Source organism: Hypanus sabinus, unplaced genomic scaffold (assembly GCF_030144855.1).
Source record: "Hypanus sabinus isolate sHypSab1 unplaced genomic scaffold, sHypSab1.hap1 scaffold_814, whole genome shotgun sequence".
NCBI lineage: Eukaryota > Metazoa > Chordata > Chondrichthyes > Myliobatiformes > Dasyatidae > Hypanus > Hypanus sabinus.
This window is the reverse complement of record NW_026781667.1, coordinates 157164-173956: the sequence shown is the minus strand read 5'-3', so window position 1 is coordinate 173956 and position 16793 is coordinate 157164.

Sequence of the window (16793 nt, the reverse complement as noted above, 5' to 3'; positions counted from 1 at the left end):
GGAGGGATGAAGTGGGCAGCGGGAGAGTAGAAGGGATGAACTGGGCAGCGGCAGAATGGGAGGGATGAAGTGGGCAGCGGGAGAGTAGAAGGGATGAACTGGGCAGCGGGAGAGTAGAAGGGATGAACTGGGCAGCGGGAGAGTAGAAGGGATGAACTGGGCAGCGGGAGAGTAGAAGGGATGAACTGGGCAGCGGGAGAATGGGAGGGATGAAGTGGGCAGCGGGAGAGTAGAAGGAATGAACTGGGCAGCGGGAGAATGGGAGGGATGAACTGGGCAGCGGGAGAGTGGGGGGAGGAAGTGAGCACCGGGAGAGTAAAAGGGAGGAAGTGGGCAGCTGGAGACTGGGAATGATTAAGTTGGCACCGGGACAGTGGGAGTGAGGAAGTGGGCACGGGGAGTGTGGGAGGGCCGAAGAGGGCAGCGGGAGAGTGGGTGGGAGGAACTGGGCAGCGGGAGTGTGGAGGGATGAAGTCGGCACCGGGAGAGTGGGAGGGATGAAGTGGGCAGCGGGAGAGCGGGAGGGATGAACTGGGCAGCGGGAGAGTGGGAGGGATGAACTGGGCAGCGGGAGAGTGGGAGGGATGAACTGGGCAGCGGGAGATTGGGAGGGGTGAAGTGGGCAGCGGGAGAGTGGGAGGGATGAGCTGGGCAGCGGGAGAGTAGAAGGGATGAAGTCGGCACCGGGAGAGTGGGAGGGATGAACTGGGCAGCGGGAGAGTAGAAGGGATGAACTGGGCAGCGGGAGAGTGGGAGGGATGAAGTGGGCAGCGGGAGAATGGGAGGGGTGAACTGGGCAGCGGGAGAGTAGAAGGGATGAACTGGGCAGCGGGAGAGCGGGAGGGATGAACTGGGCAGCGGGAGAGTAGAAGGGATTAACTGGGCAGCGGGAGAGTGTGAGGGATGAGCTGGGCAGCGGGAGAGTGGGAGGGATGACCTGGGCAGCGGGAGAGTGGGACGGATGAGCTGGGCAACGGGAGAGTGGGAGGGATGAACTGGGCAGCGGGAGAGTGGGAGGGATGAGCTGGGCAGCGGGAGATTGGGAGGGAGGAACCGGTCAGCGGGAGAGTAGGATGGATGAAGTGGGCAGCCGGAGAGTAGGAGGGATGAATTGGAAAACCGGGAGTGTGGGAGGGACGAAGTGGGCACGGGGAGTGTGGGAGGGCCGAAGAGGGCAGCGGGAGAGTGGGTGGGAGGAACTGGGCAGCGGGAGTGTGGAGGGATGAAGTCGGCACCGGGAGAGTGGGAGGGATGAAGTGGGCAGCGGGAGAGCGGGAGGGATGAACTGGGCAGCGGGAGAGTGGGAGGGATGAACTGGGCAGCGGGAGAGTGGGAGGGATGAACTGGGCAGCGGGAGATTGGGAGGGGTGAAGTGGGCAGCGGGAGAGTGGGAGGGATGAGCTGGGCAGCGGGAGAGTAGAAGGGATGAAGTCGGCACCGGGAGAGTGGGAGGGATGAACTGGGCAGCGGGAGAGTAGAAGGGATGAACTGGGCAGCGGGAGAGTGGGAGGGATGAAGTGGGCAGCGGGAGAATGGGAGGGGTGAACTGGGCAGCGGGAGAGTAGAAGGGATGAACTGGGCAGCGGGAGAGCGGGAGGGATGAACTGGGCAGCGGGAGAGTAGAAGGGATTAACTGGGCAGCGGGAGAGTGTGAGGGATGAGCTGGGCAGCGGGAGAGTGGGAGGGATGACCTGGGCAGCGGGAGAGTGGGACGGATGAGCTGGGCAACGGGAGAGTGGGAGGGATGAACTGGGCAGCGGGAGAGTGGGAGGGATGAGCTGGGCAGCGGGAGAGTGGGAGGGATGAGCTGGGCAGCGGGAGAGTGGGAGGGGTGAACTGGGCTGCGGGAGAGTGGGAGGGATGAGCTGGGCAGCGGGAGAGTGGGAGGGATGAACTGGGCAGCGGGAGAGTGGGACGGATGAGCTGGGCAGCGGGAGAGTGGGAGGGATGAGCTGGGCAGCGGGAGAGTGGGAGGGATGAGCTGGGCAGCGGGAGAGTGGGAGGGATGAGCTGGGCAGCGGGAGAGTGGGAGGGGTGAACTGGGCAGCGGGAGAGTGGGACGGATGAGCTGGGCAACGGGAGAGTGGGAGGGATGAACTGGGCAGCGGGAGAGTGGGAGGGTTGAGCTGGGCAGCGGGAGAGTAGAAGGGATGAACTGGGCAGCGGGAGAGTAGAAGGGATGAACTGGGCAGCGGGAGAGTAGAAGGGATGAACTGGGCAGCGGGAGAGTGGGAGGGATAAACTGGGCAGCGGGAGAATGGGAGGGATGAAGTGGGCACCGGGAGAGTAGAAGGAATGAACTCGGCAGCGGGAGAATGGGAGGGATGAACTGGGCAGCGGGAGAGTGGGGGGAGGAAGTGAGCACCGGGAGAGTAAAAGGGAGGAAGTGGGCAGCTGGAGACTGGGAATGATTAAGTTGGCACCGGGACAGTGGGAGTGAGGAAGTGGGTACCGGGAGAGTGGGAGGGGTAAACTGGGAAGCGGGAGAGTGGGAGAGGTGAACTGGGCAGCGGGAGTGTGGGAGGGGTGAAGTGGGCAGCAGGAGAGTGGGAGGGATGAACTGGGCAGCGGGAGAGTGGGAGGGATGAGCTGGGCAGCGGGAGAGTGGGAGGGGTGAACTGGGCAGCGGGAGAGTGGGAGGGATGAGCTGGGCAGCGGGAGAGTGGGAGGGAGGAACCGGTCAGCGGGAGAGTAGGATGGATGAAGTGGGCAGCCGGAGAGTAGGAGGGATGAATTGGAAAACCGGGAGTGTGGGAGGGACGAAGTGGGCACGGGGAGTGTGGGAGGGACGAAGAGGGCAGCGGGAGAGTGGGTGGGAGGAACTGGGCAGCGGGAGTGTGGAGGGATGAAGTCGGCACCGGGAGAGTGGGAGGGATGAAGTGGGCAGCGGGAGAGCGGGAGGGATGAACTGGGCAGCGGGAGAGTGGGAGGGATGAACTGGGCAGCGGGAGAGTGGGAGGGATGAACTGGGCAGTGGGAGAGTGGGAGGGGTGAAGTGGGCAGCGGGAGAGTGGGAGGGATGAGCTGGGCAGCGGGAGAGTAGAAGGGATGAAGTCGGCACCGGGAGAGTGGGAGGGATGAACTGGGCAGCGGGAGAGTAGAAGGGATGAACATGGCAGCGGGAGAGTGGAAGGGATGAAGTGGGCAGCGGGAGAGTGGGAGGGGTGAACTGGGCAGCGGGAGAGTAGAAAGGATAAACTGGGCAGCGGGAGAGCGGGAGGGATGAACTGGGCAGCGGGAGAGTAGAAGGGATTAACTGGGCAGCGGGAGAGTGTGAGGGATGAGCTGGGCAGCGGGAGAGTGGGAGGGATGACCTGGGCAGCGGGAGAGTGGGACGGATGAGCTGGGCAACGGGAGAGTGGGAGGGATGAACTGGGCAGCGGGAGAGTGGGAGGGATGAGCTGGGCAGCGGGAGAGTGGGAGGGATGAGCTGGGCAGCGGGAGAGTGGGAGGGGTGAACTGGGCTGCGGGAGAGTGGGAGGGATGAGCTGGGCAGCGGGAGAGCGGGAGGGATGAACTGGGCAGCGGGAGATTTGGCGGAGGAAGTGAGCACCGGGAGAGTAAAAGGGAGGAAGTGGGCAGCTGGAGACTGGCAATGATACAGTTGGCACCGGGACAGTGGGAGTGAGGAAGTGGGTACCGGGAGAGTGGGAGGGGTGAACTGGGCAGCGGCAGAATGGGAGGGATGAAGTGGGCAGCGGGAGAGTAGAAGGGATGAACTGGGCAGCGGGAGAGTAGAAGGGTTGATCTGGGCAGCGGGAGATTAGAAGGGATGAACTGGGCAGCGGGAGAGTAGAAGGGATGAACTGGGCAGCGGGAGAATGGGAGGGATGAAGTGGGCAGCGGGAGTGTAGAAGGGATGAACTGGGCAGCGGGAGACTGGGAGGGATGAACGGCAGCGGGAGAGTGGGAGGGATGAGCTGGGCAGCGGGAGAGTGGGAGGGATGAGATGGGCAGCGGGAGAGTGGGAGGGATGAGCTGGGCAGCGGGAGAGTGGGAGGGATGAGCTGGGCAGCGGGAGAGTGGGAGGGATGAGCTGGGCAGCGGGAGAGTGGGAGGGATGAAGTGGGCAGCGGGAGAGTGGGAGGGGTGAACTGGGCAGCGGGAGAGTAGAAGGGATGAACTGGGCAGCGGGAGAGCGGAAGGGATGAACTGGGCAGCGGGAGAGTAGAAGGGATGAACTGGGCAGCGGGAGAGTGTGAGGGATGAGCTGGGCCGCGGGAGAGTGGGAGGGATGAACTGGGCAGCGGGAGAGTGGGGGGAGGAAGTGAGCACCGGGAGAGTAAAAGGGAGGAAGTGGGCAGCTGGAGACTGGGAATGATTAAGTTGGCACCGGGACAGTGGGAGTGAGGAAGTGGGTACCGGGAGAGTGGGAGGGGTAAACTGGGCAGCGGGAGAGTGGGAGAGGTGAAATGGGCAGCGGGAGAGTGGGAGGGGTGAAGTGGGCAGCAGGAGAGTGGGAGGGATGAACTGGGCAGCGGGAGAGTGGGAGGGATGAGCTGGGCAGCGGGAGAGTGGGAGGGGTGAACTGGGCAGCGGGAGAGTGGGAGGGATGAGCTGGGCAGCGGGAGAGTGGGAGGGTTGAGCGGGGCAGCGGGAGAGTGGGAGGGATGAACTGGGCCGCGGGAGAGTGGGAGGGATGGAATGAGCAGCGGGAGAGTGGGAGGGATGAGCTGGGCAGGGGGAGAGTAGAAGGGATGAAGTCGGCACCGGGAGAGTGGGAGGGATGAACTGGGCAGCGGGAGAGTAGAAGGGATGAACATGGCAGCGGGAGAGTGGAAGGGATGAAGTGGGCAGCGGGAGAGTGGGAGGGGTGAACTGGGCAGCGGGAGAGTAGAAAGGATAAACTGGGCAGCGGGAGAGCGGGAGGGATGAACTGGGCAGCGGGAGAGTAGAAGGGATTAACTGGGCAGCGGGAGAGTGTGAGGGATGAGCTGGGCAGCGGGAGAGTGGGAGGGATGACCTGGGCAGCGGGAGAGTGGGACGGATGAGCTGGGCAACGGGAGAGTGGGAGGGATGAACTGGGCAGCGGGAGAGTGGGAGGGATGAGCTGGGCAGCGGGAGAGTGGGAGGGATGAGCTGGGCAGCGGGAGAGTGGGAGGGGTGAACTGGGCTGCGGGAGAGTGGGAGGGATGAGCTGGGCAGCGGGAGAGCGGGAGGGATGAACTGGGCAGCGGGAGATTTGGCGGAGGAAGTGAGCACCGGGAGAGTAAAAGGGAGGAAGTGGGCAGCTGGAGACTGGCAATGATACAGTTGGCACCGGGACAGTGGGAGTGAGGAAGTGGGTACCGGGAGAGTGGGAGGGGTGAACTGGGCAGCGGGAGAGTAGAAGGGATGAACTGGGCAGCGGGAGAGTAGAAGGGATGAACTGGGCAGCGGGAGAGTAGAAGGGTTGATCTGGGCAGCGGGAGATTAGAAGGGATGAACTGGGCAGCGGGAGAGTAGAAGGGATGAACTGGGCAGCGGGAGAATGGGAGGGATGAAGTGGGCAGCGGGAGTGTAGAAGGGATGAACTGGGCAGCGGGAGACTGGGAGGGATGAACGGCAGCGGGAGAGTGGGAGGGATGAGCTGGGCAGCGGGAGAGTGGGAGGGATGAGATGGGCAGCGGGAGAGTGGGAGGGATGAGCTGGGCAGCGGGAGAGTGGGAGGGATGAAGTGGGCAGCGGGAGAGTGGGAGGGGTGAACTGGGCAGCGGGAGAGTAGAAGGGATGAACTGGGCAGCGGGAGAGCGGAAGGGATGAACTGGGCAGCGGGAGAGTAGAAGGGATGAACTGGGCAGCGGGAGAGTGTGAGGGATGAGCTGGGCCGCGGGAGAGTGGGAGGGATGAACTGGGCAGCGGGAGAGTGGGGGGAGGAAGTGAGCACCGGGAGAGTAAAAGGGAGGAAGTGGGCAGCTGGAGACTGGGAATGATTAAGTTGGCACCGGGACAGTGGGAGTGAGGAAGTGGGTACCGGGAGAGTGGGAGGGGTAAACTGGGCAGCGGGAGAGTGGGAGAGGTGAAATGGGCAGCGGGAGAGTGGGAGGGGTGAAGTGGGCAGCAGGAGAGTGGGAGGGATGAACTGGGCAGCGGGAGAGTGGGAGGGATGAGCTGGGCAGCGGGAGAGTGGGAGGGGTGAACTGGGCAGCGGGAGAGTGGGAGGGATGAGCTGGGCAGCGGGAGAGTGGGAGGGTTGAGCGGGGCAGCGGGAGAGTGGGAGGGATGAACTGGGCCGCGGGAGAGTGGGAGGGATGGAATGAGCAGCGGGAGAGTGGGAGGGATGGAATGAGCAGCGGGAGAGTGGGAGGGATGGAATTGGCAGCGGGAGAGTGGGAGGGATGGAATGGGCAGCGGGAGATTGGGAGGGAGGAACCGGTCAGCGGGAGAGTAGGATGGATGAAGTGGGCAGCCGGAGAGTAGGAGGGATGAATTGGAAAACCGGGAGTGTGGGAGGGACGAAGTGGGCACGGGGAGTGTGGGGGGGACGAAGAGGGCAGCGGGAGAGTGGGTGGGAGGAACTGGGCAGCGGGAGAGTGGGAGGGATGAAGTGGGCAGCGGGAGAGCGGGAGGGATGAACTGGGCAGCGGGAGAGTGTGAGGGATGAACTGGGCAGCGGGAGAGCGGGAGGGATGAACTGGGCAGCGGGAGAGTGGGAGGGATGAACTGGGCAGCGGGAGAGTGGGAGGGATGAACTGGGCAGCGGGAGAGTGGGAGGGGTGAAGTGGGCAGCTGGAGAGCGGGAGGGATGAACTGGGCAGCGGGAGAGTGGGAGGGATGAGCTGGGCAGCGGGAGAGTAGAAGGGATGAAGTCGGCACCGGGAGAGTGGGAGGGGTGAACTGGGCAGCGGGAGAGTAGAAGGGATGAGCTGGGCAGCGGGAGAGCGGGAGGGATGAACTGGGCAGCGGGAGAGTGGGACGGATGAGCTGGGCAACGGGAGAGTGGGAGGGATGAACTGGGCAGCGGGAGAGTGGGAGGGATGAGCTGGGCAGCGGGAGAGTGGGAGGGGTGAACTGGGCTGCGGGAGAGTGGGAGGGGTGAGCTGGGCAGCGGGAGAATGGGAGGGATGAAGTGGGCAGCGGGAGAGTAGAAGGGATGAACTGGGCAGCGGAAGAATGGGAGGGATGAAGTGGGCAGCGGGAGAGTAGAAGGGATGAACTGGGCAGCGGGCGAGTAGAAGGGATGAACTGGGCAGCGGGAGAGTAGAAGGGATGAACTGGGCAGCGGGAGAATGGGAGGGATGAAGTGGGCAGCGGGAGAGTAGAAGGGATGAACTGGGCAGCGGGAGAATGGGAGGGATGAACTGGGCAGCGGGAGAGTGGGGGGAGGAAGTGAGCACCGGGAGAGTAAAAGGGAGGAAGTGGGCAGCTGGAGACTGGGAATGATTAAGTTGGCACCGGGACAGTGGGAGTGAGGAAGTGGGTACCGGGAGAGTGGGAGGGGTAAACTGGGCAGCGGGAGAGTGGGAGAGGTGAACTGGGCAGCGGGAGAGTGGGAGGGATGAGCTGGGCAGCGGGAGAGTGGGAGGGATGAGCGGGGCAGCGGGAGAGTGGGAGGGATGAACTGGGCAGCGGGAGAGTGGGAGGGATGGAATGAGCAGCGGGAGAGTGGGAGGGATGGAATGAGCAGCGGGAGAGTGGGAGGGAGGAACTGGGCAGCGGGAGAGTGGGAGGGATGGAATGAGCAGCGGGAGATTGGGAGGGAGGAACCGGTCAGCGGGAGAGTAGGATGGATGAAGTGGGCAGCCGGAGAGTAGGAGGGATGAATTGGAAAACCGGGAGTGTGGGAGGGACGAAGTGGGCACGGGGAGTGTGGGGGGGACGAAGAGGGCAGCGGGAGAGTGGGTGGGAGGAACTGGGCAGCGGGAGTGTGGAGGGATGAAGTGGGCAGCGGGAGAGTGGGAGGGATGAACTGGGCAGCGGGAGAGTGGGAGGGGTGAAGTGGGCAGCGGGAGAGCGGGAGGGATGAACTGGGCAGCGGGATAGTGGGAGGGATGAACTGGGCAGCGGGAGAGTGGGAGGGATGAACTGGGCAGCGGGAGAGTGGGAGGGGTGAAGTGGGCAGCGGGAGAGCGGGAGGGATGAACTGGGCAGCGGGAGAGTGGGAGGGATGACCTGGGCAGCGGGAGAGTAGAAGGGATGAAGACGGCACCGGGAGAGTGGGAGGGATGAACTGGGCAGCGGGAGAGTAGAAGGGATGAACTCGGCAGCGGGAGAGTGGGAGGGATGAAGTGGGCAGCGGGAGAGTGGGAGGGGTGAACTGGGCAGCGGGAGAGTAGAAGGGATGAACTGGGCAGCGGGAGAGTGTGAGGGATGAGCTGGGCAGCGGGAGAGTGGGAGGGTTGAACTGGGCAGCCGGAGTGTGGGAGGGATGGAATAAGCAGCGGGAGAGTGGGAGGGATGGAATGAGCAGCGGGAGAGTGGGAGGGATGGAATGGGCAGCGGGAGATTGGGAGGGAGGAACCGGTCAGCGGGAGAGTAGGATGGATGAAGTGGGCAGCCGGAGAGTAGGAGGGATGAATTGGAAAACTGGGAGTGTGAGAGGGACGAAGTGGGCACTGGGAGTGTGGGAGGGACGAAGAGGGCAGCGGGAGGGTAGGTGGGAGGAACTGGGCAGCGGGAGAGTGGGAGGGTGGAACTGGGCAGCGGGAGAGTGGGAGGGATGGAATGAGCCGCGGGAGATTGGGAGGGAGGAACCGGTCAGCGGGAGAGTAGGATGGATGAAGTGGGCAGCCGGAGAGTAGGAGGGATGAATTGGAAAACCGGGAGTGTGGGAGGGACGAAGTGGGCACGGGGAGTGTGGGGGGGACGAAGAGGGCAGCGGGAGAGTGGGTGGGAGGAACTGGGCAGCGGGAGTGTGGAGGGATGAAGTGGGCAGCGGGAGAGTGGGAGGGATGAGCTGGGCAGCGGGAGAGTGGGAGGGGTGAAGTGGGCAGCGGGAGAGCGGGAGGGATGAACTGGGCAGCGGGATAGTGGGAGGGATGAATTGGGCAGCGGGAGAGTGGGAGGGATGAACTGGGCAGCGGGAGAGTGGGAGGGGTGAAGTGGGCAGCGGGAGAGCGGGAGGGATGAACTGGGCAGCGGGAGAGTGGGAGGGATGACCTGGGCAGCGGGAGAGTAGAAGGGATGAAGTCGGCACCGGGAGAGTGGGAGGGATGAACTGGGCAGCGGGAGAGTGGGAGGGATGAAGTGGGCAGCGGGAGAGTGGGAGGGGTGAACTGGGCAACGGGAGAGTAGAAGGGATGAACTGGGCAGCGGGAGAGTGTGAGGGATGAGCTGGGCAGCGGGAGAGTGGGAGGGTTGAACTGGGCAGCGGGAGTGTGGGAGGGATGGAATAAGCAGCGGGAGAGTGGGAGGGATGGAATGAGCAGCGGGAGAGGGGGAGGGATGGAATGGGCAGCGGGAGATTGGGAGGGAGGAACCGGTCAGCGGGAGAGTAGGATGGATGAAGTGGGCAGCGGAGAGTAGGAGGGATGAATTGGAAAACTGGGAGTGTGGGAGGGACGAAGTGGGCACTGGAGTGTGGGAGGGACGAAGAGGGCAGCGGGAGGGTGGGTGGGAGGAACTGGGCAGCGGGAGTGTGGAGGGATGAAGTCGGCACCGGGAGAGTGGGAGGGATGAAGTGGGCAGCGGGAGAGCGGGAGGGATGAACTGGGCAGCGGGAGAGTGGAGGGATGAACTGGGCAGCGGGAGAGTGGGAGGTGTGAAGTGTGCAGCGGGAGACCGGGAGGGATGAACTGGGCAGCGGTGAGAGTGGGAGGGATGAGCTGGGCAGCGGGAGATTAGAAGGGATGAAGTCGGCACCGGGAGAGTGGGAGGGATGAACTGGGCAGCGGGAGAGTAGAAGGGATGAACTGGGCAGCGGGAGAGTGGGAGGGATGAAGTGGGCAGCGGGAGAGTGGGAGGATGAACTGGGCAGCGGGAGAGTAGAAGGGGTGAACTGGGCAGCGGGAGAGTGTGAGGGATGAGCTGGGCAGCGGGAGAGTGGGAGGGCTGAACTGGGCAGCGGGAGAGTGGGAGGGATGAGCTGGGCAGCGGGAGAGTGGGAGGGATGAGCTGGGCAGCGGGAGAGTGGGAGGGATGAACTGGGCAGCGGGACAGTGGGAGGGATGAGCTGGGCAGCGGGAGAGTGGGAGGGAGGAACTGGGCAACGGGAGAGTGGGAGGGATGGAATGAGCAGCGGGAGATTGGGAGGGAGCAACCGGTCAGCGGGAGAGTAGGATGGATGAAGTGGGCAGCCGGAGAGTAGGAGGGATGAATTGGAAAACCGGGAGTGTGGGAGGGACGAAGTGGGCACGGGGAGTGTGGGAGGGACGAAGAGGGCAGCGGGAGAGTGGGTGGGAGGAACTGGGCAGCGGGAGTGTGGAGGGATGAAGTCGGCACCGGGAGAGTGGGAGGGATGAACTGGGCAGCGGGAGAGTGGGAGGGATGAACTGGGCAGCGGGAGAGTGGGAGGGATGAACTGGGCAGCGGGAGAGTGGGAGGGGGGAAGTGGGCAGCGGGAGAGTGGGAGGGATGAGCTGGGCAGCGGGAGAGTGGGAGGGATGAGCTGGGCAGCGGGAGAGTGGGAGGGATGAGCTGGGCAGCGGGAGAGTGGGAGGGATGAGCTGGGCAGCGGGAGAGTGGGAGGGATGAGCTGGGCAGCGGGAGAGTGGGAGGGATGAGCTGGGCAGCGGGAGAGTGGGAGGGATGAAGTGGGCAGCGGGAGAGTGGGAGGGGTGAACTGGGCAGCGGGAGAGTAGAAGGGATGAACTGGGCAGCGGGAGAGCGGAAGGGATGAACGGGGCAGCGGGAGAGTAGAAGGGATGAACTGGGCAGCGGGAGAGTGTGAGGGATGAGCTGGGCCGCGGGAGAGTGGGAGGGATGAACTGGGCAGCGGGAGAGTGGGGGGAGGAAGTGAGCACCGGGAGAGTAAAAGGGAGGAAGTGGGCAGCTGGAGACTGGGAATGATTAAGTTGGCACCGGGACAGTGGGAGTGAGGAAGTGGGTACCGGGAGAGTGGGAGGGGTAAACTGGGCAGCGGGAGAGTGGGAGGGATGAGCTGGGCAGCGGGAGAGTGGGAGGGATGAGCTGGGCAGCGGGAGAGTGGGAGGGATGAGCTGGGCAGCAGGAGAGTGGGAGGGATGAGCTGGGCAGCGGGAGAGTGGGAGGGATGAAGTGGGCAGCGGGAGAGTGGGAGGGCTGAACTGGGCAGCGGGAGAGTAGAAGGGATGAACTGGGCAGCGGGAGAGCGGAAGGGATGAACTGGGCAGCGGGAGAGTAGAAGGGATGAACTGGGCAGCGGGAGAGTGTGAGGGATGAGCTGGGCCGCGGGAGAGTGGGAGGGATGAACTGGGCAGCGGGAGAGTGGGAGGGTTGAGCTGGGCTGCGGGAGAGTGGGAGGGATGAACTAGGCAGCGGGAGAGTGGGAGGAATGAACTGGGCAGCGGGAGAGTGGGAGGGATGAGCTGGGCAGCGGGAGAGTGGGAGGGATGAATTGGAAAACCGGGAGTCTGGGAGGGACGAAGTGGGCACGGGGAGTGTGGGAGGTACGAAGAGGGCAGCGGGAGAGTGGGTGGGAGGAACTGGGCAGCGGGAGTGTGGAGGGATGAAGTCGGCACCGGGAGAGTGGGAGGGATGAACTGGGCAGCGGGAGAGCGGGAGGGATGAACTGGGCAGCGGGAGAGTGGGAGGGATGAACTGGGCAGCGGGAGAGTGGGAGGGATGAGCTGGGCAGCGGGACAGTAGAAGGGATGAACTGGGCAGGGGGAGAGTGGGAGGGATGAAGTGGGCAGCGGGAGAGTGGGAGGGGTGAACTGGGCAGCGGGAGAGTAGAAGGGATGAACTGGGCAGCGGGAGAGCGGAAGGGATGAACTGGGCAGCGGGAGAGTAGAAGGGATGAGCTGGGCAGCGGGAGAGTGTGAGGGATGAGCTGGGCAGCGGGAGAGTGGGAGGGATGAACTGGGCTGCGGGAGAGTGGGAGGGATTAGCTGTGCAGCGGGAGAGTGGGAGGGATGAACTGGGCAGCGGGAGAGTGGGAGGAATGAACTGGGCAGCGGGAGAGTCGAAGGGATGAAGTGGGCAGAGAGAGAGTAGGAGGGAGGAAGTGGGCAGCGGGAGAGTGGGAAATGGGCAGCGGGTGAGTGGGAGGGAGGAACTGGGCAGCGGGAGAGTGGGAGGGATGGAATGAGCAGCGGGAGATTGGGAGGGAGGAACCGGTCAGCGGGATAGTAGGATGGATGAAGTGGGCAGCCGGAGAGTAGGAGGGATGAATTGGAAAACCGGGAGTGTGGGAGGGACGAAGTGGGCACGGGGAGTGTGGGAGGGACGAAGAGGGCAGCGGGAGAGTGGGTGGGAGGAACTGGGCAGCGGGAGAGTGGGAGGGATGAGCTGGGCAGCGGGACAGTAGAAGGGATGAACTGGGCAGGGGGAGAGTGGGAGGGATGAAGTGGGCAGCGGGAGAGTGGGAGGGGTGAACTGGGCAGCGGGAGAGTAGAAGGGATGAACTGGGCAGCGGGAGAGCGGAAGGGATGAACTGGGCAGCGGGAGAGTAGAAGGGATGAGCTGGGCAGCGGGAGAGTGTGAGGGATGAGCTGGGCAGCGGGAGAGTGGGAGGGATGAACTGGGCTGCGGGAGAGTGGGAGGGATGAGCTGTGCAGCGGGAGAGTGGGTGGGATGAACTGGGCAGCGGGAGAGTGGGAGGAATGAACTGGGCAGCGGGAGAGTCGAAGGGATGAAGTGGGCAGAGAGAGAGTAGGAGGGAGGAAGTGGGCAGCAGGAGAGTGGGAAATTGGCAGCGGGAGAGTGGGAGGGAGGAACTGGGCAGCGGGAGAGTAGGATGGATGAAGTGGGCAGCCGGAGAGTAGGAGGGATGAATTGGAAAACCGGGAGTGTGGGAGGGACGAAGTGGGCACGGGGAGTGTGGGAGGGACGAAGAGGGCAGCGGGAGAGTGGGTGGGAGGAACTGGGCAGCGGGAGTGCGGAGGGATGAAGTCGGCACCGGGAGAGTGGGAGGGATGAACTGGGCAGCGGGAGAGCGGGAGGGATGAACTGGGAAGCGGGAGAGTGGGAGGGATGAGCTGGGCAGCGGGAGAGTGGGAGGAATGACCTGGGCAGCGGGAGAGTGGGAGGGATGAGCTGAGCAGCGGGAGAGCGGGAGGGATGACCTGGGCAGCGGGAGAGTGGGAGGGATGAGCTGAGCAGCGGGAGAGTGGGAGGGATGAGCTGGGCAGCGGGAGAGTGGGAGGGATGAAGTGGGCAGCGGGAGAGTGGGAGGGATGAGCTGGGCAGCGGGAGAGTGGGAGGGATGAACTGGGCAGCGGGACAGTGGGAGGGATGAGCTGGGCAGCGGGAGAGTGGGAGGGAGGAACTGGGCAGCGGGAGAGTGGGAGGGATGGAATGAGCAGCGGGAGATTGGGAGGGAGGAACCGGTCAGCGGGAGAGTAGGATGGATGAAGTGGGCAGCCGGAGAGTAGGAGGGATGAATTGGAAAACTGGGAGTGTGGGAGGGACGAAGTGGGCACGGGGAGTGTGGGATGGACGAAGAGGGCAGCGGGAGAGTGGGTGGGAGGAACTGTGCAGGGGGAGTGTGGAGGGATGAAGTCGGCACCGGGAGAGTGGGAGGGATGAAGTGGGCAGCGGGAGAGCGGGAGGGATGAACTGGGCAGCGGGAGAGTGGGAGGGATGAACTGGGCAGCGGGAGAGTGGGAGGGGTGAAGTGGGCAGCGGGAGACCGGGAGGGATGAACTGGGCAGCGGGAGAGTGGGAGGGATGAGCTGGGCAGCGGGAGAGTAGAAGGGATGAAGTCGGCACCGGGAGAGTGGGAGGGATGAACTGGGGAGCGGGAGAGTAGAAGGGATGAACTGGGCAGCGGGAGAGTGGGAGGGATGAAGTGGGCAGCGGGAGAGTGGGAGGGGTGAACTGGGCAGCGGGAGAGTAGAAGGGATGAACTGGGCAGCGGGAGAGTGTTAGGGATGAGCTGGGCAGCGGGAGAGTGGGAGGGATGAGCTGGGCAGCGGGAGAGTGGGAGGGATGAGCTGGGCAGCGGGAGAGTGGGAGGAATGAACTGGGCAGCGGGAGAGTGGGAGGGATGAGCTGGGCAGCGGGAGAGTGGGAGGGATGAACTGGGCAGCGGGACAGTGGGAGGGATGAGCTGGGCAGCGGGAGAGTGGGAGGGAGGAACTGGGCAGCGGGAGAGTGGGAGGGATGGAATGAGCAGCGGGAGATTGGGAGGGAGGAACCGGTCAGCGGGAGAGTAGGATGGATGAAGTGGGCAGCCGGAGAGTAGGAGGGATGAATTGGAAAACCGGGACTGTGGGAGGGACGAAGTGGGCACGGGGAGTGTGGGAGGGACGAAGAGGGCAGCGGGAGAGTGGGTGGGAGGAACTGGGCAGCGGGAGTGTGGAGGGATGAAGTCGGCACCGGGAGAGTGGGAGGGATGAACTGGGCAGCGGGAGAGTGGGAGGGATGAACTGGGCAGCGGGAGAGTGGGAGGGATGAACTGGGCAGCGGGAGAGTGGGAGGGATGAACTGGGCAGCGGGAGAGTGCGAGGGGTGAAGTGGGTAGCGGGAGAGCGGCATGGATGACCTGGGCAGCGGGAGAGTGGGAGGGATGTGCTGGGCAGCGAGAGAGTGGGAGGGATGAGCTGGGCAGCGGGAGAGTGGGAGGGATGAGCTGGGCAGCGGGAGAGTGGGAGGGATGAGCTGGGCAGCGGGAGAGTGGGAGGGATGAAGTGGGCAGCGGGAGAGTGGGAGGGGTGAACTGGGCAGCGGGAGAGTAGAAGGGATGAACTGGGCAGCGGGAGAGCGGAAGGGATGAACTGGGCAGCGGGAGAGTAGAAGGGATGAACTGGGCAGCGGGAGAGTGTGAGGGATGAGCTGGGCTGCGGGAGAGTGGGAGGGATGAACTGGGCAGCGGGAGAGTGGGAGGGTTGAGCTGGGCTGCGGGAGAGTGGGAGGGATGAACTGGGCAGCGGGAGAGTGGGAGGAATGAACTGGGCAGCGGGAGAGTGGGAGGGATGAGCTGGGCAGCGGGAGAGTGGGAGGGATGAACTGGGCAGCGGGAGAGTGGGAGAGATGAACTGGGCAGCGGGAGAGTGGGAGGGGTGAAGTGGGCAGCGGGAGAGCGGGAGGGATGACCTGGGCAGCGGGAGAGTGGGAGGGATGAGCTGGGCAGCGGGAGAGTGGGAGGGATGAGCTGGGCAGCGGTGAGTGGGAGGGATCAAGTGGCAGCGGGAGAGTGGGAGGGCTGAACTGGGCAGCGGGAGAGTAGAAGGGATGAACTGGGCAGCGGGAGAGCGGAAGGGATGAACTGGGCAGCGGGAGAGTAGAAGGGATGAACTGGGCAGCGGGAGAGTGTGAGGGATGAGCTGGGCCGTGGGAGAGTGGGAGGGGTGAACTGGGCAGCGGGAGAGTGGGAGGGTTGAGCTGGGCTGCGGGAGAGTGGGAGGGATGAACTGGGCAGCGGGAGAGTGGGAGGAATGAACTGGGCAGCGGGAGAGTGGGAGGGATGAGCTGGGCAGCGGGAGAGTGGGAGGGATGAACTGGGCAGCGGGAGAGTAGGATGTATGAAGTGGGCAGCCGGAGAGTAGGAGGGATGAATTGGAAAACCGGGAGTCTGGGAGGGACGAAGTGGGCACGGGGAGTGTGGGAGGGACGAAGAGGGCAGCGGGAGAGTGGGTGGGAGGAACTGGGCAGCGGGAGTGTGGAGGGATGAAGTCGGCACCGGGAGAGTGGGAGGGATGAACTGGGCAGCGGGAGAGCGGGAGGGATGAACTGGGCAGCGGGAGAGTGGGAGGGATGAACTGGGCAGCGGGAGAGTGGGAGGGATGAGCTGGGCAGCGGGACAGTAGAAGGGATGAACTGGGCAGCGGGAGAGTTGGAGGAATGAAGTGGGCAGCGGGAGAGTGGGAGGGGTGAACTGGGCAGCGGGAGAGTAGAAGGGATGAACTGGGCAGCGGGATAGGGGAAGGGATGAACTGGGCAGCGGGAGAGTAGAAGGGATGAGCTGGGCAGCGGGAGAGTGTGAGGGATGAGCTGGGCAGCGGGAGAGTGGGAGGGATGAACTGGGCTGCGGGAGAGTGGGAGGGATGAGCTGTGCAGCGGGAGAGTGGGAGGGATGAACTGGGCACCGGGAGAGTGGGAGGAATGAACTGGGCAGCGGGAGAGTCGAAGGGATGAAGTGGGCAGAGAGAGAGTAGGAGGGAGGAAGTGGGCAGCGGGAGAGTGGGAAATGGGCAGCGTGAGAGTGGGAGGGAGGAACTGGGCAGCGGGAGAGTGGGAGGGATGGAATGAGCAGCGGGAGATTGGGAGGGAGGAACCGGTCAGCGGGAGAGTAGGATGGATGAAGTGGGCAGCCGGAGAGTAGGAGGGATGAATTGGAAAACCGGGAGTGTGGGAGGGACGAACTGGGCACGGGGAGTGTGGGAGGGACGAAGAGGGCAGCGGTAGAGTGGGTGGGAGGAACTGGGCAGCGGGAGTGTGGAAGGATGAAGTTGGCACCGGGAGAGTAGAAGGGAAGAACTGGGCAGCGGGAGAGCGGAACGGATGAACTGGGCAGCGGGAGAGTAGAAGGGATGAACTGGGCAGCGGGAGAGTGTGAGGGATGAGCTGGGCCGCGGGAGAGTGGGAGGGATGAACTGGGCAGCGGGAGAGTGGGAGGGTTGCGCTGGGCTGCGGGAGAGTGGGAGGGATGAACTGGGCAGCGGGAGAGTAGGATGGATGAAGTGGGCAGCCGGAGAGTAGGAGGGATGAATTGGAAAACCGGGAGTCTGGGAGGGACGAAGTGGGCACGGGGAGTGTGGGAGGGACGAAGAAGGCAGCGGGAGAGTGGGTAGGAG